Source organism: Pleurodeles waltl, chromosome 7, assembly GCF_031143425.1.
Source record: "Pleurodeles waltl isolate 20211129_DDA chromosome 7, aPleWal1.hap1.20221129, whole genome shotgun sequence".
NCBI classification, from domain to species: Eukaryota; Metazoa; Chordata; class Amphibia; order Caudata; family Salamandridae; genus Pleurodeles; species Pleurodeles waltl.
This window is the reverse complement of record NC_090446.1, coordinates 694,721,823-694,749,074: the sequence shown is the minus strand read 5'-3', so window position 1 is coordinate 694,749,074 and position 27,252 is coordinate 694,721,823. Positions and strand designations below refer to the sequence as shown.

The 27,252-nt window shown below is 41.6% G+C and overlaps 1 protein-coding gene across 2 annotated transcripts in view; it reads left to right on the top strand.

The window, feature by feature from the left end:
• The window catches only part of ARHGAP26 (Rho GTPase activating protein 26), a 1,945,875-nt gene that overhangs the window by 924,675 nt on the left and 993,948 nt on the right, over positions 1-27,252 (top strand). The gene's annotated exons all lie outside the window — the stretch shown is intronic.

Here is a 27,252-nt window from a genome sequence, read left to right as displayed (position 1 = left end):
TTCATCAAGGGGAGGCTGAGACAGATTCTGCACACAGCACCCCTGCCATGGCGCACTGCCACAAGCAGGGTGAAGCAGGGAACTGTACCACTGGTCTTGTGTCTCTGGAGATAGTCGGTGCCAGGGCATCTTCCTGGTCACCAGTCGCCTGACAGTTGCAGGGCATATGAATTAAGCTGACCTTGTCTGTTAGATCATTGGTGACTGCTATTTCCTGGGGTGATATCGAACATTTTCCACCAGTTAGGACAATCCTGGCTAGATCTTTTCGCCACAGTTGAGAATGTGCAGTGTCATTGGTTTTGCACATTGGCGTTTTCGCAAGTGGGCTTGTTAGAAGACGTATTCCAACTGGTGTTAAACAAGGGACTCCTCTACACCTTTCTGCCACTTTATGTACTGCCCCAGGTTCTAAAGAAAATCCAGAATGGCTGGGCCCTAGTCATCTGGTGGCCCTAGATTGGGCAGGTGGGTGAGGTACCCACATCTCCTGAGCCTGGGCATCTGCCCTTCAATGAGACTACAACTTTAGGAAGCCATCCTGTTGCAGCAATAGGTCAGGGTTCTCCACCTGAATCTCTGCAATCTACACACTTCTGTGCATGGAGTTTGAGCAGCTGCAATTGACCATGTTTGATTTGTACCCTGAAGTGGTAGATGTGATCCTTGCTGCCACATGTTCCTCCACAAAATCCATTTATGCCAGGTGCTGGGACAAATTTGTGACCTTTTACGTTGCATGACAGGTGACTGCCTTACAAGCAAGGCTGTTGGGTGTTCTTTGATTTTTTTTTTGTTGATTTTTTTTAAAGTGAGTAATGGCTTGCTGTGGGCAAAATAAAAGGTAATTTGTCAGTCCTTTTGACCTTTCTGTATTTGCCAGACCACTGTCATTGTATAAGTCATCTATTTTCATGTGGTTCTTAAAAGGTTTGACGGGTGTTTCCTCCAACACTGTTTGTGACGTCACAGCGGGACCGTAACTTACTCAACATTTTTCATGTTGAAGATGTTCAAGCTGATGCATAGCTGCTAGCTGTGTCGCCTGACCTTAATCGCAGTATTACTCCTTGGGAGAACACACGCTTGCTGCATGAGTTAACTTTGGTCACTTTCAGTGCAACCGCACTACACCACCTTACCAAAGGTCGAGACTTCTTTCCATATTGGGGAATCCATTATTCTGCCAGCCAGAGTTGTGTGCTATCCCTTACCCTTTGAAAGAGAGTGAGACTCCATTGTTTGGATCCCAAAAGTGCTTTAAACCTTTACATTGGTTATACCAAGGTCCATTGAGAAGACAGTCAGATTTTTGTGGGGTTGTCTGGAGAAAGAAAGAGAAGGTTGTACAGAAGAGGACCTTGAGGTGGATAGTCTTCTGCATTAAGGTCTATGATGCGCCTGCAAAGTAGCAGCCTCAGGAAATCTGAGAGTCCTTTCCACCAGGGCTAAGGCTGTTAACGCTGTGTTGGCTTGTGGAGGGCCTGCCCTTAACATCTGCCAGGCTGTGACATGAGCATCAGTGCATACGTTTACGAAGCATTTCTGACTTAGCAGCCAGTTCTGGTGGAATGGTCACTTTGCCTGCTTGGTCCTGCAAGACATTTTGGTCTGAACCCAATCCACTGACCCTCCACCTTGGGCATCTATTCTAAAGTCATGAATTTGCAGTTAGAAGTATAAATCAGAAAAATAAGTTAATTTTCTTCTGTAACTCTTTTTCTGGTGGATTCCTTTCTGTCCTCCCTCCTCTCCATTTAATCGAGGCATCTCTGTTTAACATCTGAAACGGTCTCACGTTATCTTTATGCACTATTACTAAAATTGGTCCCATAAAGGGAAAGGACCAGAAACTCATGTCAGTTTGCATGGAAGCCATATGTATGCGGCTCAGTCACATCTGGGTTGGAATGAAGCCATAGGGAACCACACTATGCCACTTATCCTCCATGGGATCACTGATATGGAAAATCTCTGGATTCAACAAGGTGCCTGGGGAACATAGACAGAGTATGCACTAGAAAGAGCATTACCAAAGTTAAGTAACTTGTTTTTCAGTTCTAAGTCAAGTTTGACCATTTTAGTTGTATCTTACCTATCGTCTCAGTCTGAAACCACCAACTAACTTTATTGAGATTTTAGAGATGTTTACATATTTCAGCCCTAGACTCCGAAAAGGTTTTATAACTGTAGTGCGTAACACTGATGTCACAATTTTCATTTTGAATAATCTAGGCCTTGGGCACTCAGTCTTCCTCACAGATGTTCATGATATTTGACCTTAATTGCACAACAGTATAAATCCTGTGTACTTGCTTGGCACTTCTCTACCACCGCTGAAGAGTGATGCCTTATCTCTGTATTCATATGACTATATTTCTTCACACCTTTTGGACCAGCCTAAAACATATTTAAAATAGATCTGATGCTATAATAACGATCATTTTGGCAGTATCTTTCCTATCAGTGATGACAGGAAAAATTAAGAATACATTGTGGTCGCCTAAACCAGATAAGACACTTCCTACTGCTTCACCTCAGCAGCCCACGGTTGTTCCAGTCCGTATATCTCCTTATCAGAGAATGGCTTAAAGAGATAACGGTTCCATTTCTCCTGAACCTCGTGATAAGTCTGAGCGCTTTCACACAAAATATCAGGCTATGAAGGAGGAAACTATTATTTCAAAAGGTAGCCTTCCATCACTGGTTGCCTTTGTCTTAAGTAACGGGCCTGCTTTTTAATCTGAAGCAAATTCTTGGCAAATTCAAATGTACACACAATATCAGGATACATCTCTTTCTCTGAAGCGAATCAGTGCAGCAGCAGTAATGGCCTACTATAATGTTCAGTGTCGGAGCGATTTAGACACACTTTCAGAGTTTGTGCCTCCATATGTTGCTGAAAATTTATTATTTTAGGACGCCTCCTGTCAGTTACGAGTTAATAAAGGACTGACGGCCACCACATTTAGAGCCATGAATACGTTTTTTTGTACGTGCAGACATGGTTACTTATGCTAGTGCGTCGGACCTCAATAAGTAAACTTACAAGGAGATGCGAATAGGTCGATGAACCTTTTGACTCGCTTCGAGTTTTTCCCACCATATATCCTGTGCATAAAGATCAATAATCAATAACATTAGTTATCAATAGGAGTCTGTAATTTTTACACACCATGACCTTGCAGTCATGAATAACCACACCTTTTTGTAAAAGTTAGAATGTTTATTCCGCTATATTAGCAATGCTAATGTCACGTAACTCGTTATCAAAATCAAATGATAAACATACAGAAACAACACTGGCTGACCAAAGCGGCAGAAGAATCGCAATCTAATCAAGGCTTGAACACATTCTAGGGTTACAGTACAAATTAATAGCAACAATAACTGCACAAACTATATCACATACATTTAGATTCAGCAAAAATACATCAAACGTTATTACATATATTGAACTTTATTAATGGGGACCCTAACTAACATCATATTAGAATAGCATGTTTGGGCTTCATTCAAAACAATTTAGTCAACACAAATTTGGAAAAACATCTCCATATGGCTCTACCAAAATAGCGGTTGGTACCTAGAAACAAAAGCAAATAGACAAAAAAAACAACATCAGTGATAGTATACCTCTCCTCAGTTGCATCGGCAAGCTAAGATAGTCTTTGTCATCAGGACATGAGTTTGGTCAGCACAGCATCAGGATTCAGCATCAAAGTTCAGAAAAGGCAAAGTCTTTTCAAGCAATAAAGTTTAGCATGTGTCTTCTCAAGACGGTCAAGAAAGTAATGTGGGTATCTCCTCTCTGTGCATTCTGGCTAAGTTAGATTTCCTAAACTACTTCCCAAGTCCCTATTGGTCAGGGGATCGCATGTTCACACTTTGTCCAATAAAAGTAAAACTTCAAATCTACAATTCTTCTAGTACATGGTTCACATGTCGATGATTGGTTCTCGTCTCTTCCATTCTCGTCATTGTGCTCATCAGGTAACAGTGTTGTTGCAGCTTATACTCCAGTTAGTATGATCATTGTCGTCACCTGGGAAAGTCAGTCTCACACACATTACATGAAACATTGTTGCATTAGCAAATACATAATCTCTTAACAAGCAGTTCTCATGAGAAAGACTTAGCTACACGTATTTGGTCAGCACATCGAAAAATCACAGCTTAATTCTCTAAACAGCCCTTTTATAAAAACACCTAAGAAATGCAGCTTGACATGAGGCCGTGCAATAGGCCAAGACCTCGCTAAGTTAAGACCTTACAATTAATAAAGCTAATACATAATGCATAACCCTCAATATGACACATTACTAAATTAATCGAACAAAAGTTCATCATTTCATATTAATAAATCATTAATAAGTGCACATCGTGTACACTGGTGGCCACACCTCAATACGTGCATTATTTTTCCCTACGTTTTACATTGTCTAGGCAATTTCAAAAGTCACAATACACGAATAATCATTAATAATTTCATTCAAAACTTCTGCGTTAACAATCCCTCCTCTGATGACTAAATGTGTCATCACACTAAAATCTTTCCACACAAATGTTTGCATCAGCTAAAATTCTGTCATTTCAATCCCCTCATATTTCCGTTCCCGTGTCGTATTTTCCCTAAACAAATTTTCCCTTTTCATTTCTTCCTTCCTCTGAATATTCTCCGTCTTCTTTAATTTGATGTTTTTACACAATTTACATATTCCCCATGCTCCAATTATACAAATCACAATAATCAGTATCTCTTGTATTATTTTAAATAGTATCCCTTTCCCAATGTTGCTGAGCCAATTTCTCACTGAAGCAAGTCCTGTGCCAACTTTCTTCCAAACACCTGGTTCCTTCAATTCTTTCAAATGAGCACTCTCATTAGTCAGATTAGTAAGTAAGCTTCTAATTTCCCTTCTATTATCAGGAATAAATGAGCAGCAATGCCTTGAATTAAGCATTTTACAAACGCCACCATCCTTTGCTAAAAGAATGTCTAACGCAAGGAGGTTCTGAAGAGTGATCGCTCTTTCAGCAGCTAATTCAGTATCTATCAGGAGTATGGCTCCTGAAAAATTTGTCAGCATGTTATCCACAATAGTAGACAACTTTCGAATCTTTATCGAATCCAGAACAACTCCTACTGAAGGTATCATTGCTTCAAATATATCTCCCACTATACCAGTAGGAGACTCTCTCTTTTGTCTAATGCGATGTAATTCAGTCACTTTCGAAACATTTTTAAGTCATCAAGTTGGAAAATCTTTGGGAAAACTATCCCCAAATAGCATGTACCATACCATCCTCTTGGAAGACGGTAATAAGCATTAGGTCCACAGATGGAATATATGCCAGGAATCGCTGGAACCTGTCCAATCAACATAAATGTCCATTTACTCTGAAACAAATACACGTCTACACTCACTTGTTCCCACAAATAGTGTCAGTGCAAGATTGAGGCCTATATACACAAAGCTTCCCTGCGTGTTGCACATCCAAAGCTAATTTGCCTTGAGGTTTTATTGCACTAAAAGCGTAATCATTTCTAAAAGTTCTTTTCTCTAATCCCTTTTCTAACTTCTCCTTCAATGCCTTTTTCCTGTCATCTGTCCTTTCCATCGAGGCTCCAAACTTGTCTTACGCACGTGTTACCGGATTACAACCCAGTCACCGGCTCTCAGGTTGTGTCCTGGGTCATGGATCGGTGGCAGTGTGGTGGCTTCCACCTGCTGAAAGAGCGAACCACATCAGCCAGACCTTTGCATTAGTCCAACACCATATCATCTATAATGCTTACAAGCGCATTTGCAGGAACCTCTGACAACCTTATTGCTCTGCCCATGAGGATTTTGTGCGGTGAGAATCCTGTTTTCCTGTCGGGTGAGTTTCGCATTGTCATCAGAACTAAAGGCAGTGCGTCAGGCCATTTCACATTTGTGGACGCACACATCTTTGCCACTCTTGATTTCATCTGTTCCACTAGTCCTGATGGTTCAGTGTGGTAACTACAATGCAACTTCTGCTCAATGTTCAATACTGCACACAGTAATTTAATTACTTCATTGTTGAAGTGACTTCCCCTATCTGATTCTAAAGAGATCGGAAACCCACAACGTGGTATCAGTTCCCTAATCAGTAGTTTCACTACTGTGAGACTGACATTTCTTCGTGTAGGGTGTGCTTCAATCCAGTGACTAAAGATGCAGACAATCACCAACACTTATCTCAAACCTCCACACACAGGCATCTCAATAAAGTCCATCTGCATTCTGCTGAATGGATCTCCTGCTCTTCCAATGTGGCTCAAATTAACCACTATCCCTTTCCCCGCGTTCATTTGCTGGCAAATGACGCAACGATGGCAAACTGCTGCAACTTGTCTAAACCTTGGATTGACCCAATTATGTTTGAACAAGGGATTCATTACATACCTCCCAACATGTGCTTGACCATGATAATACCTAGCCATTTGAGACAACAGACTATTTGGCAGAACCAATTGACCCTCTTCTAAAACCCCCAATTCATATTGTCGCTGTACACATTTCATTTTGCGCCATGAATGTTTTTCCTCCCTGTTAACATTATTCTGCAATGTTTTCAATTCTTCCAATGTATCTATTACATGCAATGCAAAACTTGGACATGTTTCACCTTCTTCAGGTAACAATTCCCACTTATCTTTGAACGATATACAGTTCAATGCACAAAACCTTACGACTTGATCCACATATCCATTTCCCATTGACACACAATCTTGCGATTTCAGATATGCAATGCATTTTACCACGACAATCTTTTCGGGCATTTGGATAGCATGCAACAATTCTTTAATTCTCTCACCATTTCTCACTGGTGAACCAGAAGAGGTCATGAAACCTCTCTGTGACCACAACTGGCCAAAATCATGGACTATTCCAAATCCACACTGGCTATCCGTATAGATGGTAACTTCAAGCTGAGCAGAAACATGGCATGCTCTAGTAAGGGCTACCAGTTCTGTTACTTGTGCAGAGTATACTCCTCGAAGCCAAGAGGCTTCCAGTATACCAGAAATTGTGCACACAGCATATCCTGCTCTCAGTACTCCTGTATTGTCTCTTAGAAAGGAACCATCAACAAAGATAATTTGGTCATTTTTTTTCCAATCGGGTGTCTCTAATGTCAGGTCTTGGTTTTGTGCACAGATCAGTTACTTCAAGACAATCACGCTCAATGTCTTCCACCTTTTCAATTTCAACATTTTTATTTGGGAGTAAGGTTGCCGGGCTCTGCAATGTACATCTTTTCAGTGACACATTTGGTGACCCTAGAATGCTCTTCTCATTTCTGGTCAATTTTGCACCTGTTAGATATTGATTTTTCTTCTTTGTTAGTAGGATTTCAATGAAGTGAGGGACCATGATAGTTAAGGGGTGTCCCATCACAATGCCTTCACATTGTGCGAGGCTCTGTCCAACCGCTGCAACTGCACGCAGACAGCCTGGTAAAGCTGCTGCAACTGGGTCCAAAGTAGCTGAAAAATATGCTACTTGGCAGTTTACACCTCCATGGACCTGCATCAAGACAGACAAAGAACATGCATCACGCTCATGACAAAACAATGTGAAAGACTTCGTGTAGTCAGGCATACCTAAAGCCGGAGCTTTCCACAGACTCTCTCTCAATTCAGAAAACGCTTTCATGCGAGCCTGGTCTAACACTATGGGATCCCTTTGTGAGTCAGCTTCTGTAAGGGCTTGGAAATGACTGAAAAATTAGAAATCCATTGGCGACAGTAACCTCCCATCCCTAAAAACATCCTGACATCTCCCTGTGTGGCTGGGTGACTCATCTGCAATACGGTCATGACCCTTTCTCTGGATATTTTCCTTGATCCCTTCTCAATCTGGTGACTCAAATATTTCACCTCTTTCTGGCAGTATTGCAATTTAATTGGAGACACTTTATGGCCATTCTTTCCCAAATATTTCAGCAAGGCAATCGTGTCTTACTTGCACTCGTCCCTCGTTTTGGAGGCAATCAGTAAATCGTCAATGTACAGTACCAAGGTCGATTGGAAAGGCAATTCCAATGACTCCAGGTTCTTTTTCAAGATCAGATTGAATATGGAAGGTGACTCTGAAAACCCTTGAGGAATTCTACACCAACAGTAAACTCAGTCTAAAAAATTTAAACAAAAGAGAAATTGGCTGTCCTCTTGAAGGGGCGCAGAAAAGAAGGCTTGTGACAAGTCTGTGACAGTGAACCATTCAGCACCACATGGAATCTGAAACATTATCACAGCTGGATTTGGCACCACGGGGCAACATTTGATCACAATGTCATTTATTTTTCTCAAGTCCTGGACAATTCGAACTGTCCCACAGGGCTTTTTCAATCCCATTATCGGTGAATTACATGGGATGCTCAACACTTCTTTCAAGACCCCTTGATTTACAGATCCTGCAATTATATGAGCAACCTTTATAAGAATATCCTGTGGCATGTGATACTGGGGAATCTGAGGAAAATTGTGTTCGGCTTTACAGGAACTTTAACTCCCTTTATCTAACCTATCTCTTTTGCTGTCAAATCCCACTCCTTCTCTTTAACCGTTCCCTGTAAATCAGGAGGCAGCTCCTTTATTTGTATTTGTATTTTGTATTTATAGAGCGCATTCCGGCCGAGGCATCAAAGCGCTAAGAAGGTAAGGAGACAAGTCCACAGAACAAAGAAAAGTTCAAAATAGAGGCATTAGCGTGGAAAAGGCCATGTTTTGACTCACCTCCTAAAGACGAAGACATTTTGTTTCTTCCTGACGGTCAAAGGTAGGGAATTCCAGAATTTAGATGCAGCCACCGTAAAGGCTTTATCTCCCCATTTCGCTTTATAGGTACGGTGAACCTGAATTCTGAAAGCTCCTACTGAGCGAAGAAGACGTTTGGGTTTATACCAGAATAGCTTAGAAGTCAAATATTAGGAGCCATTTCCATATGCTGCTTTGTAGGTCAAACATAAAGTTTTAAAGATAATACGCTGGGCCACTGGAAGCCAGTGCAATTGTTTTAAGCTGCCATTGGCCAATGCTGAACATGGAAGATTCAAAATAGCCCGAGCAGCAGTATTTTGAATCAGCTGAAGTTTCTTTTGAGATGTTTTATCTAAATTGAGCAACAGAGCATTGCAATAGTCCAGTTTGGACATCACCAGTGCCAAAGTCAATGTCATTCTCCATTCCCTTTGAAGGAAGGGAAAGACTTTCTGTAGCATCTTTAATGTCCAAAAGCTAGTTTTCACAATGTGATTGACATGTGATCTAAAAGAGAGGCAATTGTCGAGTGACCCCTAAGTTTCTTGTAGCAGTAATAGGAACTGGGAGAGTGCCACAGTCGGTCAGCCACCAACGGGAGTTCCACAATTCATTGCCTGATCCAAAGCAGAGTATTTTGGTTTTATCACCATTTAATTTGAGCCAGTTTGAATTCATCCATCCATTGACTTCACGCATGCATTTGTTGAAACAATCAGCCACTTCCTCCCAATTTTTGTTAACTGGGATGATCAATTGGGTATCGTCCGCATAAGAGGTTGGTCTAAAGCCAAAGGAACAAATCAATTTGGCCAGAGGTGCAACATACAAATTAAACAAGGTGGGGCTAAGTGATGATCCCTGAGGGACACCACAAGGTAGGAGGTATGCAGGGGACTCAGTCACCGCAGCTTACCGTGGTCCATCTATTTTTCAGAAAAGATTCCAACAATTTAAGAGCCTCATCTCTAATCCCTGCTTGATGTAAGCGGGCTATCATAATCTGAGGGGAGATAGTGTCAAATGCCGCAGATAGGTCCAGTAGGATTAAAATAGCCCCTTGACCTTCATCCACCATTCTCTGGATCGAATCCGATGAGGTAATGAGGGCTGATTCTGTACTGTGTGCCTTCCTGAAACCATGTTGGGAGGCATCTAGTCCTCCTGTCTCTGTTAAGAAATTAGCTAATTCCCTGTTAATATGCTTCTGCACAATCTTGGCCAGAAAAGGAAGTAGGGCAATGGGTCGCAAATTATTCAGGTCATGACTGATTCCATCTTGTTTCTTTTTCAAAGGAATTACTGTAACATCATTCCAAAAAGTAGGATAGACTCCAGAATTGAGGACCTCATGACAAATTGGAGCTAAGGCTGTTGAAACAAGATCAAGGGCTAATTGAAGAATAGGGGGGGCAAGGATCCAAGGGGGAACCTGATTTAATTTCTGACATCAACTTTTTTATTCTTTCCGGAGATAGGGGTTGAAAATTAGTTAGTGTGGGGTAGTTAATATTTGAATCAATACGAACTATATCAGGGTGGCCAACTCTCTCCTCAAGGTGATTAAAATTAGCATAGATTTGTAGAATTTAGTTTTCGAAGTGTAAGGCCACTTTATTGCAGAATTCCTGTGAAATCTCCAACTCTGACAGTGGTGGGGGAGAAGTCAATGCATTAATCAGCTTAAAAAGTTCTCTGGGGGCATTAGAGGCCTCTTTAAGTTTTAGGGTGTAATATTCAGATTTAGATTTAATACTTGCCTCTTTATATTTTTTTTAGAACAATTCTTAATTTTTCTTACTCAATCGGAGCAGAATTCAGTTTCCATTGCCGCTCTTGTTGGCGATACTTTCTTTGGAGTAGCTTAAGGTCCTTTGTAAACCAAGGTTAGCTAGATTTTTTTATTTTTCGTGAATCATAGGCATTAAGGGGGGCCAATTGGTTCATAACAGTAGCAATTCCCTGATTGAAACTATCCAGTGATGGCAGGGACAATGATTTGTCCCTTTCCCATCCTGCTTTCAGTGCGGGTACTAACTGTTCTTTCTTAATACGATTCCATTGCCTAATCAATTTACTTTTACAATTGGGTGGCTGAGGTAAAAGGCCATCCATAAATTTGAACGTCAGCTTAAAGGGGCATTAGATAATGCCAGCTGGTCCTTAGTCCGGGCAAAAATCCCGTCTATCAGATGTCCAGCTATATGTGTAGCTGATGAGACTCATCTCCCAATCTAGGACAGTCATGAGATTTATGAATTCTTTGATATGCAGGTTTTGAATCTCATCAAGATGAATGTTAAAATCTCCTAATATGATGGCTTTAGTTGACATAACTAGAGGCTCTAACAGACCTGTCCAATTTAAAAACGCTGCAGGTGGTCGATATATTTAGCAGTCCTTCAAGGAGTAAAAAATTATGCTGATAGATTTGAAAATACAAGTCTGATCTACAAATAACCGCCAATCCTCCTCCCCTACCAGTTGTCCTATCTAATCTATAGAAGGCATATCCCGGGGGAGAAGCCTCAATAAAATCGGGACTAGAGTCCATTTTAGCCCATGTTTCTGTAATAAAAACACAATCAATGTTATTAAGTCTGATTAATTCCATAATTTCTATTTTATGTTTCGGTAATGATCGGGCATTTATCAGGGCATATGTAAGGGGCCTCCTACTAGAAGTCCTATCCTGTATATGCTTCCCCCTGTCTTATTTAGCCCTGAGATCTGGGCTCTGGCCCTCCTCCAAGGTCTGGGGTGCTTGAATCTCCCAGTTACAGTGCCTACAGCTCCAGCCAGTGGGATGATCTAGAGCCATCTTGTGAGCCATCTTGTGTTGTGAGAGCGGAGATATGCAGGGGAGAAGGGTACGAGTTGTCAGTATTTGGGCATGATCCCCAGCCCCTGGCCCGGTCGGGCGCAGACGGGCTTGCCTTAGGCACGCCTTTGGGGCGCCCGCTGCGTGGCCGCATTGTAAGAAAATATATTGCCGCCGGGTCGGAAGAACAAAGCTTACGTGACCTGCGGCGTATAGACTGCTAACCAACGAGTTAGCGGTCAACAGGAAGTAGGGCTCTAACAGCCCCTTACTCCCAGGCAAAGAAAACCAAAAGAACTTCCCAAAAGTGCAAGGATTATTGAGTTAGCCCCAGAAAAATCCACAAAAATGTTAAAACCAATTAAATTTACTGTGAGCACTGGAAAGAAATCAGTCCGGGGGTACTCCTCATTTATTGTCTCACACTCTGTCTCTGGTGTCGGGTCATCCTCATCATCACTGCTCGTCTGTATCTCGATCCAGTCATTTGAGCAAGTAACTGAGCACCTGGTTTTACACAGCAAGTCTCTTCCCAGTGGGGATACCGGACTGGAATCACAAACTATGAGTTTGTGCAATCTCTGAAAGTTGCCAACCTTAGCCTGTACTGGTTATGTAATTGGGTTGGTCAAATACTGACTGATTTGCTACTCCTACAATCTGGACTGTCTTTCCTGAAAGGGGCAAATTTGGAACTTCTGCACTTCTCACTGTAGAGCATCTAGCTCTTGTCTCAACCAAGAATGAAACTCTGTGACCCATGACTTTTCACTTCACATAGGGACCTTTCTGATCTTCTTCTAAGGAAGCAGCAAGCACACATTCCTCCTCATCCAAACTCTCGCTCACCCAATCATCGTTTACTCCAATCTCACTGTGTAACGGGAATTGGTGAACTGTGTTATTACTTTGGTTAAGCCTCTGACCTGTGACCTGTTGAGGAAGCATCACCTGCTGCTGTTCCATTGGGGCTTGAGGTATTTGAATTTGTTGTCTAGGTACCTGCTGTTGCTACAACTGTGTCATTTGTACATGTAGCATTTGCACCTGCTGCATGGGTTGAACATTTTGCATTTAATGCGCATTATTCTGAAAATTCGGATTATGATCTCTCATTCTTGGTTCTCTCATATTTTGAAACAAGTTGATGTCATTCGTTTGCTCAATGACACCTTCCTGCACCATCATCGGACACTCCCGTTACCAATGTCCGACTTGCGTGCAAGCGTGACAAGGCAACAATTTCTTCATTCCCTGCACATTATTTTGAACCACTATAGTATTCAAGTCTGGACCACGATTCACATTACCAATTCCTCCAAGACAACTACCTCTCATCTGATTTTGAAATACCATATTTCCAGGTTGTTGCTGCAGTGGAAAATTTCCCTGCATCCCTGTTTGTGCAGCTTTAATCTGCATCACCATCGCCTTCTCCTTCAACTTTCTCTGGTTCAGTTCAGTCTCATCACTACAGTACTTTGCATACTGCCACACCTCACCAGTCGATTTTGCTTACCAGCAAATCAGATGACTTTTAATCATCCGGCTAATTTCAGGTCTCAATCCTTCCACAAATCTGAACACAAAATGAATCCTGTCTTTCTGCTCAATTGTCTCTGTACCACTGTAATGGTTAAGCAACTGCTACAATCTCTCATAATATGCATGAATCGACTCCTTGGGTTCCTGAGCTGTCCTGTCTATTTTCTGTCAGCCACTGTTTTGGGGCGAAATTCTAGTCTTCAGGAATTCAGTCACCTTGTAATATTTCATTGCTTCAGGATACGGCACACCTGTAACCTGATATCTCTCTGGTTCTCTTGCACTCCATCCATAAATCAGCTGGTACTACTATCTCTAATAGAGTGTTCAAGTCTTCCTAAAGGCATTTTGCAAGTTTCACAAACCTGTCTGTCTCCTGGTGCCGTTCTACTGGCTTCTGCTCAACCTAGGATAGTCATTAGTAAAAGACAGAATGTCACTTCTGCTCCAAGCGACATGAACACAATTACCTCCTGGAATCTCTCATTGGTAACATTTTCACCGGATCCTTACTTTGCTGCACATTTGCAGTCAGCTCTGCAGAATCCCTTTTTCTCTTATCTCTTTTCTTTAACCATCTGCCTTCCCATCTATCTAATGCTCCCTCGGTCTGGTCACTTTGAAGTAACTCCCTAAGGTGTGCCTTCATTCCGGCAGATCTTGTGCGTTCAAAATCTTTGATCTCAAAGTCTAACCTGTAACTCCTTTTCAAATACTTTGTTTTCTCTATTTCTATGCCGTACTTCTCTGCCAGGTCTGCTAGCTTTTGATGCACATTGCTCACTTCCCTCCTAATTTTCAATTACAGATATCTCAGTTCTGCTTCCATGTAGGACTGTAAGCTGTTAACACCCATAGTCCCCTCAATAAGCTCACCCGCTTCCATTCCTAGTCTGGTGTAGTTCAAGTACTCCTCTCCCTTAGGAGCACTCTGCGGTGTATTCAGCTTGTCTAACCATTCAGTCAATTGCTGTGCAGTCAAAGCCTGCAACAAAATGTTTCTAGCCTGGGCATGTGGTGCCTGTTGTACAACTGGATTTGTGGTCTGCGGTGTCAACAATTTCAAGCTCCGACTAATGTTCGACCCTATGACAGTATCCGGAGGAACTCAGAATGGAGTAAGGTCTAGCAAAGATCTTGATCCGTCAAAGGTCTGTCCCACAGGAGAGACTACTCGAATATTCTCATTAAGTCCTCCCCTCCTTGCATTCAGACTCAGGATTCCCTGTCCATCTGCACTGGGTTTCTCTTGTGCAAACAAAGGTACAATTGGACCAATGGTGTCTGGTACAGATACAGCATGTGGGCTTGGTATGACATTCAGGTTCGGTGGGAGTGTAATTCCTGCATTCTGGTTCATCAGTACAAACATTTCCGACAGTGTTCCTGTTATGGGAGTGTTTTTCGGCATCGTTTGTGACTGCACTTGAGGCAGTAACAGTGGAGTTGGTTCTGTCTGAACAAACGTCGGCCTCTGGAAAACCTGTCCTGTAGGCACTATTATGTTGGTGGCAGTTTCCACAATGGGCACATCAGGGTAAATTCTCTGGACATTTTGCTGTTGCACCTGATTTTGGACTACTGAAGTAGTAGGAGTGTTAAGACTGCTCTGCATTGGGCTCTACGTTGTAACCAAACTTGTGGTCACATTAACCTGTGTCGGAGCTGAAGGATTTACACTACTGCTTGGACCACTCTCTTGTGCTGCATATGGTGGAGGACGATTTCTCAATAACTGCAAAATAAACTCATCATCGTCTGACTCTTCCTCATATGTCAGTGATCCCTTGGACTCATTTGGTCTCCGCTCCCTACTCTCGGAAGGGCTCCTGTTTGTTTTTCTGGTAGCTTTCCTTCCTTCTCTCTCGCTGTTCTGTGTAATCGCAGGAAACAACTTAATCCCCTGAAAGGTCTCAGTTCTTCAAAATCTCTGTCCCATCTATCCTCCGCTAGTGTCTCTTCTGCCTTTCTCATTCTCCTCCCAAATTTCTGTTGTTGCTGTCTAGCTACTAGCTCCCAAATCGCTAGTGCCTCAAACTGTGCTGGTCTCGGAGGGGGTTTCAGATCATACAGCACCTTCCTCAGATTCTCTAAAGTCCTTAAATTATATGTTCCATTGATTGGAAACGCTAAGCTCCCATCCTTTTCTATCACTTTGCACCATTGCTTTAGCCAAAGACATGGCGCAGCACCCTTTTCTTCGATTACAATGTAAGCTGCTGTACCTTCTGGCAGGTCAATATCCCCAATACTTGTTGTAATGTACGTATCTTCCCTTAAAGCACTCTTTAAAGCATTGAAAATTTTAATTTCTATGACTTTTGTGTTATTCTAAATCAAATCAGGAAGTGACTTTTAATCCCAGAATTCTCTTCACCCACCTTCTCAACCAACTGTGCGTCACGAACGACTGCCAATCCATGCGTGACCGCTTCACACTAACCAACCTATCCCAGCACTGCTCCAGTGACGTCACACTCACATGTACTGCGGCTGACAACGTTTTGATGCTTGTCCTCACAAATTCAGATTCACACTAGACTAATACAGAATTATTGCGAGCACTAAATAAAATAAAAACCCAATTTGTCCGTTTACTATACATAAGGTAGCACAATCGCTTTAGAAACTTTACGGATATTTCATTGACGGCGTTTCGCTCTAACAGCTATTCCTGCTTTCTAAGTTTCCCTGATTCACAATCAAAATTCGACCCACAAATTTCACTCTCAGCTGATCAGTGGGTCTGTCCTGGTTCACATAGGACTCGCCAGATCTCAGTCGAAAAAGTATTTCACTCACTTTGACTCATGCCCTGACTTGTTGACCACACCCGATCAACCTATTAAACCAAACAAATTACAACAAAAACCAAGTGTCTGATATACTTTTCTATATACTCTGGAGTCTTCGGCCACGCAGGGTCCGTATACCAACAACCATGTGGGATTTTTTTTTTAGCACAAAGCGGCGCACACGTGAAGTTCAACGACTTCCCTACTCACACTTCAGAGTACACACACGCCTTCTACAACTTCATTTGGATACGCAAACTACCTATACCCTCACAACATCACAATTCACCTGCGATTTGCATAAGCTGTGCGAACGCAAAACCTACTTCATTCACACTATCACTAGAATGTCGAGAACATCCTCAAACAACCATTGTCAAGCTCCAATATTCTGGGAAAGTCATTTTAAGTACTTAGGAGCACATTTTCTTTCCACTGTGTATCATTGAAACAATATAAATCCAAAAAGCTCTGTGATGATGGGCTCTTAAAAGACAAACCATGTCCCGGGCCTCTATGATGGGCTCTTAAGGAGACAAAACATGTACCTCGCCTCTATGATGGGCTCTTAAGGAGATAAACCATCAGTCTGCTACCATCTTTGCTAGTGCGTTTGACCTTTATAAGTGTCTTAGTTTGACTTTTTCTCTAGGCAAGACTGCTGGTTTAAGGATGACAGTACTTATGTTTGTAGGTGACTATGCCTGTCCTACAACAAGTCGCAACTGTCGTCCCAACCCTCCCGGCTCACAAGCAGCACCTCACCAGAAACCTAAACAGTAAAAGGTGATTTGTGGCAGCCTATACTCATGGACTCGAGAGTGTGACATCTCAGGGAGTGTTGTGTTTAAACGGAGGTTACCCCTTTCTCATAATAACCTCATGTCTCAATCAAACACAGGCGATGAAGAAGATCTAGTAAGGTTTCAATAGGTTTTATTTAACAAACTGCAATCTGCGATAAGTTGCATGGGCTGCAATGATTAGGATAATGAATAATGCAAGAAACAGAATGGTAAAGACAAGTCATTAATACAAAGACCCCCAGCATCTTGCAATTACATGAGATGTGAAATATGTCCTAATACCATGTACCTAATCTCTAACCTAGAAAAGAGCTAGGTGTGTTAAACCTAATCTCCCAATGCCATGTCCATGAGAAGAGCCCCCAAACCTTGTTACCTTGGAATGAGGTCTCTAGTTCAGACTCCGTAGGGACACAAAGACTGGGTCAGCGTCAAGGCGGCGTGCATCTGGGAGGAATCCCTCTATCTGTCTAAGTGAGGTGCATTTATACAGATCTGCTCGGACCCCTGACGTAGGTCTGGTCCCAAACAATAGATAACAAGACGTGCTTGGGACAGCAATTTATGTAAACAGTTCCCTCGAACGCGTGAAGCGGGAAAGTACCTAATGTGAACACCTACAGTTTGTTTATCCTTATCGTTTGATATAGATGCCTTAGCGCGGTGGCACTGATATTGTGAAACTAAAACATTGGTCTAACTAGAAATAAAGCAGCCATCTTAAAAGATATAATTAAATAAATGCGCTAAAACAGAGCAAGCTAAGTATGGTAAAAGTCACTAGGTGATGGGGTCACGAGTCTGCAAGCCAAAGGCTAAGCTAACTCCTGTTTCCCATTAAAACAAACTAGGATTGACTCCATAAGTAAACTTACAAGGAGACGCGAATAGGTCGATGAACCTTTTGACTCGCTTCCAGGTTTTCCCACCATATATCCCATACATACACAGATCAATAATAACATTAGTAATCAATAGGAGTCAGTAATTGTTACACACCATGACCTTGCAGGCATGAATAACCACACCTTTATGTAAAAGTTAGAAAGTTTATTTTCATATATTAACAATGCGAATGTCACGTACCTCATTCTCAAAATCAAAGCATAAACATACAGAAACAACACTGGCTGACCAAAGCGGCAGAAGAATCGCAGTCTAATCAAGGCTTGAGCTACTACACATTCTACGGTGACAGTACAAATTAATAGCAAGAATAGCTGCACAAACTATATCACATACATTTAGATTCTGCAAAGAAAAGACATAAAATATTATTACATATGTTGAGTCATTAGTGAGGATCCTAACTAACATCATATAAGAATAGCATGTTTGGGCTTCATGCAGAATAATTTTGTTGACACTAATTTGGAAAAACATCTTCGGATGGCTCTATCAAAATAGCGGTTGGTACCTAGAAACAAAAGCAAATAGACATAGCAAACAACATCAGTGATAGTATACCTCTCCTCAATTGGATCAGCAAGCTAAGGTAGTCTTAGTCATCAGGACATCAGTTAGGTTAGCAAGGCCTCATGATTCAGCATCAAAGTTCAGAAAAGGCAAAGTCTTTTGAAGCAATAAAGTTAAGCACGTCTCTTCTCAAGACGGTCAAGAAAGTAATGGCTGTATCTCTTCTCTGTGCAGTCTGGCTAAGTTAGATTTCCTAAACTACTTCCCAAGTCCCTGTTGGTCAGGCGATCGCATGTTCACACTTTGTCCAATAAAAGTAAAACTTCAAATCTAAAATTCTTCTAGTACATGGTTCACATGTCGATGATTGGTTCTCGTCTCTTCCATTCTCATCAATGCGCTCATCAGATAACAATATTGTTGCAGCTTATACTCCAGTCAGTATGGTCATTGTCCTCGCCTGGGAAAGTCAGTCTCACACACATTACATGAAACATTGTTGCATTAGCAAATACATCATCTCTTAACAAGCAGTTTTCATGAGAAAGACTTTAAGGTACAAGCATTTGGTCAGCACAGTGGAAAATCACAACTTAATTTCCTAAACAAACATTTTATAAAAACACCTAAGAAATGCAGCTTGATGTGAGGCCGTGCAATAGGCCAAGACCTCAATAAGTTAAGGCCTTACGATTAATAAAGCTAATACATAATGCATAACCCTCAATGTGACATATCACTACTGTAATCAAACAAAAGTTCATCATTTCATATTAATAAGCCATTAAGTGCACTTCGTGAACACTGGTGGCCACACCTTCAATACGTGCATTAATTTTCCCTACGTTATTACATTGTCTAGGCAATTTCAACACTCAGGATACATGAATAATCATTAATAATTTAATTTAAAATGTCTGCATTAACACTTACAAACTCTGTTTCTTAATAACGATTTCCAAAATAAAATGACGGCTCTGTCGGTCAGTCGTAAAGACCCTATTTTTCCCAGCTTAAAAAAGTTAATGCAAGCATTTCCACTTTTTCTTAACTAGACTAAAAGCAACGTCAGTGCGTGAAACAAGAAGCACAGTCAAGTGTAAGCCTTCAGTGGTTTATACTGTGTCCAACCAAGCCTCTGTCAAGATGTCAGCCAGTTTCCTCCTGGGGGTGTAAATTCCTCTGTTAAAAGTAGGGGAAGAAATCTTTGCTATGCGAGTGGTCTTCAATCAGTGAGTTTCCAGGATCTTCTTGGTTACTGTAATGGATGACCATATGTTTAATCTTCTTCCAGTCGGTTCTACTGCTGTAAAACAGCAAACGTTTTCACAACAGCTCTAAAATGAAATCTAGACGCCGTTCCATTTGGTGTTACAGAATTAGTTTCAGGAAATGAGGTAGGTCTGGTGTCTCATTTCAAATAATACCCAATTAAGACTGGTTCATCATCACATATTGGATCTCTGGGACCTGTACTAGGTCCTGCTAATGTAGTCTTTCCACGCGTGACTGTTGTCCATACTGCATGCTGTACCCAGTAAACATCGCTTTGCATCAGTAGATGTCCAGGATACATTGCCAATGTCATAGATTGGTGTTATGGTGCCAATATTATCAACACTGATGCCTTCCTTTGGAACTGACTGCTCACCTGGAATGTGTTTACAAAGGTATTTTATGTAGAAAACTCAGTCTTGGGTTGCAGGAAAGTACATATTTACCCTTTTCTGTACAACTGCATAGTGAAAGACTGACCTCCATGAAACAAAATAAGCCCCAGACACATTTACCATAGGCTGCAGCTTCTATGAGCCCTTGCAGACTCATGCGGGGAAGGCATTTCCTTCTCAAAAAGAGTTATTGTCTTGTAATAGACAACCCATTGTTTGATACAGAGAGAGTGACCTCTTTGTGGTTGTTTGAGAGGCTTACACCCATCATTACTTCATGCATTCATGTGATTTCTCTCACTCAAGTCCGACTTGCGGTTCTTTCAGTATTTGTTGGCTCTTCATTGGGTCCAGACCAAAGAGCAGCATTAAAGAAAATATCTATAGCTGTTGATAGGCTCACGATTCCAGCCTTTTTAAAGGCTACCCTATTGTGGCTTTTACACCTCAAGCTACCCTGACTCCAAATAAGTCTCAGTACTTTTGGAAGCAAGGATGGACGTCAATTCACCAAACTTTTAGGGGTAGAGGAAGTAAGATCAAATATCCTTTGACTCACAATGACATCACAGGAAGTGACATCACAACATCGTTCTGGTGCATTACAGAAAGTGATGTCATAGGATCTTTGACTCTGATGGAGTGACGCCATCAATGGAAAGCAAAAACAAAAAGTGCAAATTTAATCAAAATAATTTAATTATTAATAACACAACAAAGCAGTTGGTAAACGAAGTATGTATATTTCTATCACCAGACCTAAGGATAGCTACCATATGCCATACAAAATCCAATAACAGCCTAAATCACTAGACACCGCCCCAAATGTCCAAACACAAATATAACTGGAAGGGTCCCTCAGGCACACTGATCAGCTACGCTGTGATCTGTAGTAGTGTGGGCTTCACTCATAGTCCGAACATGGCATAGCAAAGGCAGCAGCAGTGCAAGCTTCCCTCATCACACAAAGCTGATACAGAATTAGCAGCAGTAATGGCAAGCAAGTCTCCTACTGGGACCTGGATTGTAGCGAACATGTGGAGCAGAACTGCATTGGCTTCCACTTGTATTAGGAAATACTTGATGCCGAATGTTCCACCTATCAATCCAAAGGGCTAGTAACAACCGCTGCAAAATGCCCCAAACCTTTCTAAGATATTAAGTATGTACTGCTTGGATTACAAAAAAGCACGAACGCTTATTTCTTATGTACCCGCTGCCAGTCTTTGTGAGTGACATAATAAGCAATAATAAATGGGCCCTGTGTAATCATTACTTTGCTTGTAGGTCTTTTAAAAGGTCCTGTACTAGACTGTCAGTGTATCAGTTCACCAGCATAAGGCTACAGTATGGATTACATTAATAGAGGCCTAGCGAATTCATTGGTGGGTCCAGAGTCCAAACCTACACGTGGGTTCCCTTCTTACATTTGATCTCAAAAATGATATAAGGTAATAGTGAAAATGGTACATCTCAATGCACATTTGGCCCGTAACAATACTTTAAATGGATAAACATTTGGTGACAACTTTAATACTAAGGAATCCTAGGAAAATTAATGAGATTTTATATCCGATCAGACCTGTGACCTTAATGGGAAAGGGATGGGGTTGAAAGCAGGTTTACATGGTGTCTTGGTATTCTCTTCAATGAATTTCTGATAAAACGTGTATTAAATGGTACATCTTGAAAGTGCATGCGCTTGTAACACTGCTGAAGAAAACATGATAGAATTTTAAGATAACTTTACAAAAGATCATTGGCTCTTCCTAAGGCCTTTGTGAAAAAAAGTGGAACATGGTATACTTTGAAACATATAAGAAGACCTAGAACATTAGTGAAAAATGCAGGACATGAAGGCAAATTTACAACGCCGTTGGGGATGTTCCCTTACAAATTTTAATGAAAAATATGACAGTGCCAACAATGGAAAGAACTCTGAGCTGGTGACGGGTGAAAATAAACAAGATTGCAACTCAACTATTTTGGGGCGCTTTTGTGCTTCTCAAACGGATTGACCTGGAAACATAGTGACATAAATAGTTTCAGCTCGAAATCAATTCAGCATAACCAAACACGAGGGGACAATTCCCAGCCCAAGGGAAGATGTTTAACTGGAGTTTGCATTTCTTTTAAATTCTCCTTTGCTGTCCCTTGAGGTGCATCTGTTTTATTTGTTAAACTCTGGAAACGGAAAGTTTAACTCATATATTACATGGTTCTCCTAAACCACAGATTTTGGAGTTGTATGGCCTGTAAAAACGTTATTGCACCTCACATTGACTTACAAAACGTTTCAAATAGATGTATTGTTTAACCTACCCACCTTGTTTTCCTCTCCTTGGGATGGGAACTCAGGGCAGCTCGGGGTTTAAGAGGTCTCGTATGCTTGTACCTGCAACTCCTGGTGCTCACTTACAAAGCTCTTTAAAATAATCCTGGTTATCTACAAGGAGCCTTGCTAAAGAATATGCTAACTGAGCCGTTTCTTATAGAGGGACAACTTCTGACATTATCATGTCTGCCAGGAGCACACAATGAGGGTAATGATTTAAGAGCATGTGCTTTCTTCCTGAAACTGCAGACCCTTACTTGCCAGTCTTGTCCTCCTCCTCTGTCTTTCTTTGATCTATTGAATTCTTTTGTGAGGGCACCTAAAAGAACTCCCAGTGCCAGTCTCATTCGAAAGTATCAGTGTTCCACTACTAAGATAGCTTGGTTGGGTAATGCCCTGCTGCAGTAATCTGTGTGAAATCTGCAGATCCCAGGTGCAGACTTAGTTAGCTCATTCGTGTGACATAGGTTCTGTAGGCCTGAATCACAAAGGCATATGCATCGGAAACTAAAACTTTCACAAAAGGTGAAATTTTGTTAATTGATATAACTATCCGTAACTTGACCCCATGATGGTGTAGTTCTGTGCACTGGCAAACTTGATAAGTTCTACTCCAAGGGTGGGGCGTTGGCATTTTGTGGCCATTATGGTCTGGAAGGTTTGTAAAACAAACTGTTTTCTGATCCGTAGTCCGTACTCATCCCTTTCCAATGTGTCAGTGTATGAGTAACACCACCATAACTGGTGGGGATCTGTGACGTGGGTTCTCCACAGGACAAAAACATATTTTCTCTGCGAAAAAAAGAAAGACCAGGAGAAAGTGCAGTTGCACAAATGAGATTCCATATATCTTCGCACAGCTGTATACTGTGTACAAACATACAACTTGAAAAGCCAGTTGCGTAGAAGCAATTAGAAATTGACAAAGTTTCCAGGTGCACTCATGGAAAGGTGAAACGGTTGCATTTTTCGGGCGAACTCATGGTAAGGTTTGTTAATAGCAGATATCCGTAAATCGGTGTGTGCAAAGCTGTGGCTGCAGATTCACAAATACCTTTGTGAATGGGGACAAAAGTGTGCAACCAAGTTAGAGAATAATACCTGTTTCATAATTAAGGAGGGGCCAATGGCCTGTATCACCAACTTTCCAGTCCCTGGAGCGAACCAACACCTCCTAGAATGCACTGATTAATTAAATAAAAAGGGGCGTCTAGCGATATGGGATCATGATCTTGATACCCTTTACATATAGTGGTTCCATATCCCAGATGGAGAGATAAAGGGGGAGTTGTGTATGTTCATGTTCAGCCCACTCACTCACTCATGCAAGGCAGACACAGGAGCAGGCTGGGCTGGGTCAAGCTGAGCCATAGAGATTGTATAGCCTGCCGCCACCAACTAGAGCTAAGACCCCGGGCACACCAAAGTGCATGGGCTACATTCTTTCTCATCCAATGACTCAAGCAGAAACCAGCCATGCAGCCCGCTCTGCAGATCTAAAAGCAGCTGTCCTGCAGATAAAGGCGATTTCTAGTCTCAGTGGATTGAGGGTTCTCTGAGCTCATGTGCCTGCATGCATGTATGCATGCGTGTCTGCACAATGCATGTACAAAAGTTAATGGGCTGTTGGCGAATGCTGAAATAAAAATCCTCCTTGCCTTGACACAGCACAACTAAGGTAGCCCCATAGTGGTGCAACTTTCCAAATCAGACAATGACTGCCTATTGTGCCTCAGAGCGTCACATATGTATGGAGCCCTGAGAAGGCTCGAGTTTTTTCACAGTTGCTATTAGCGTTTCAATCTTTCCTCCACTATGAGTAGATAGTGTGGAACCAAGGGCCTTTAGCAATGACTGCTTTCACAATGGCAGTTCCCCCCTTTTGGCAGCACTAGATTACTACAGCACGGTCCCCTACAGTCCATAGACTCTAGAGAGGCACTCACAAACATTTTGAAGTACATGCACTGCTTGCATGCAGAGTGGATTCCCCTCTTGGTTACCCATTTAAAACTGGCTCGCTCAGTGGATTGTAGATGGGAGGCATGTGCCCGTTGCAAACTTTTCCTGCCTCTGCACGTATTTGGTGAAGTACAGAGGGAGGAAAATAAACACCTCCCCTAGACCTTCTGTAGCCAATAGGTGGCAGCCGAGGGCCCAGGAGAAAAGTAAGGTACTGTAAGATTCCACCCTTTTTCCAAACCTAATTTTCTCATTGGTGACTAGCCTGCTGCTGTACAGCTAATACAGGAAGAAGGCGTGGTAACTACAGAATGCAAACAGCTCTCGGAGAGCTGTGTTTGCCTTTTTTTTAGGTCGAGCGCGCAAGCACTTTGACCTTTTGTAAGTATTGTGGGCCTTTAACCACACCCACCTTATGCCCATCATTTTGTTTCGTTCGTGGGCATCCCTTTTAAAAGTCATATGATGTCATTGGTAAATGCTTTACGTTTGTCCCACCTTGGGGCGGTTTGGTTACCGCCTCGGACACCAACCCTGTTACAGGGATAAGTACAAGATTTCCAATATACTTCAGCGTGGGCAAATTACTTTTTTCTTCTGTCTGCGCTCCATGGCTGCCATGGTGCTCACAGTGCGAATTCGATCTGCAGTATTGAAGCACTGTAAATTTACGTGATCTGTAGGTTACTGGATTATCTTCTTGTATAATGCATGGTAAATATTTATATGTTTGTTTTTAATTAGCACTAGCACTTTCATGGCGTCAGAGCTTGAACTTGATCTGCAGTATTGAAGTGCTGCTCACATTGTTTACACTGTTATCTAATCAGAGTAATTTCATTTTTGCTTTTGGCTTTTATTAGCTTGATCTGTATGTTGCTGGATTAACTTCTCGGATAATACATGGTAAAAATGTATGTATTTGTTTTTTATTGGCGCTAGCGCTTCCAGGCACAAGGGAAAGCATTTTCTTTCCAGGCCGTGAGGTGTGTTGAAAGCACCATCGCCCATCATGCCTGGGCAAGCTATAGGCGGGTGTCACTGTGTCCATTGTGGGAAATTAGGTCTCTGTGGAGTCAGAAGCGGGGGTAGGGGACCTGGACAAAACAAAGGGTCAGCAGAACACGTAGCAGAGACCTCAAGTGTCTTCATAGTCTAGATTCCACCTGGAGGTGGAAATACAAAGCCGTTCTTTCTCCAGAAAGAAAATTAATCACCAGAGTTATTTTGGCCATTTTTACATTATATGCACTGTGATCTGCTTAGTACACGTTCTTTGCAGCAGGCATGTTAACCCTCTGCGCTACCTTATAATGACTCCAAGCTTACACTAGACCAAATTACGTTCTCTCTCCAGAAAGAACATTGATCGCAAGAGTTATTTTGACATTTTTACATATGCTCTTTGTGATCTGCCTAGTACACGCCCTTTGCAGCAGGCACATTAACCCTCCGTGGTACCTTATGATGACTACAAGCTTCCATTAGACAAAATAACATTCTCTCTCTAGAAAGAACATAAATTGCCAGATTTATTTTGCCACTTTTACATTGTGATTTGCCTAGCACATGTTCTTTGCAGCAGGCACATTAACCCTCCCTGTTACCTTATGATGTCTACAAGCTTCCACTAGACAAAAGTATGTTCTCTTTCCAGAATGAATTTTGATTTCCAGTTATTATGACATTTTTATATTGGATACATTTTGTGATTTGCCTAGCACATGTTATTTGCAGCAGACACATTAACCCTCGTCGCTACCTTATGATGACTCCAAGTATCCACTAGACAAAGTATGTTCTCTCTTCAGAAAGAACATTAATCACCAGAGTTATTTTAACATTTTTACATTAGGTGCACTCTGAACAGAAAAACGTCTCAAGTGGAAAAAAAACATCTGCATTAGTGAGCTAACGGGTCAGGAGTGTCTGGACATGGAATATATAGGCCCAAAAGAGCTTTACAATTATGTTGCCTCAGTATTTAGTACTTTAACATTTATATGCAGCAGCTGTGTTACTGCATAGCGCTTTAAAGCTACTTTCTGCTTTGAATATGTTTGTTTTTTTGGGCCTCTAGGAATAATGAGTTATTTGTTCAAGCACAATAATACAACTTTACTGAACTCCTTAATAAATGCCTTTGAAATGTGGGCACTGTGGCCGCTTCCAAACCCTGTGCAGAGAGCCAACCCCAGTTCATGAGCTGTAACTACAGTCCTTGATTAAAACAGTCAGCTAAGGTGCTGAAATCCTGGTTTTGCCGTGTTTTACCATGATACACTACTATTCAAGAGGGCATTCCAACTGTAATATCGTAAAGTTGAAGTCAGCCCTTGAAGTGGGATTCACAGAGTTGTCCAGCTCCCTAGTTCAAAACGTGATCCACTCATTTAGTTTGTTTCTGCTTTGCATTCTGGAACTTGTAGATTTATTGTATTACCTTGATATAAGCTGGAAACCAGCCCTTGGAGTAGTATTCGTAGAGTTGTCCAGCTCCCTAGTTTGATGCGTGATTTGCTCATTTAGTTTGTTTCTGCATTGCATTCTGGGATTTGTAGTTTTATTTTTATAACATGATACATGCTGTGAATACAAAGCAGAAACCTGGCTACATTAAATACACATGTTTGTCTGTGAAACTTGAGCTGTGTGTGTATTTATAAAACTAACCTTGAGGAGAGCTTACAGTTGATTATGCTATATAGTGGTCACTATTTTATAACTAATATTTCAGTTCAAGACTAACTGAGGATCATTACTTATGTAAGATGGCTTTCCTCAAGCATGTGAAAAGTCATGGGTGTTTTGTTCGACTCCCCAGACTGCAGTAAAGGGACAGTGATCCAGTAAGCATGCATTCTTGGAGTACAATTATTTATTCATTGCCTTGTGGGCAATGTTGCCTGTACCAATTGCCAAGTGCGTAGTTTGTTTTTTAGGGCCTTGTTTAAAAAAATATTCCAGTAGGCCTACTAGCCCTCTAATTATGTGAAAGGCCACTAGAATTATGCGGCAGAAAGGACTAAAATATGCAGCAGGGTTGACCAATCGATGTGGCAAAAAAGTCCAGTTATGCATTTACAGTGCCAATATAATATAATAGCT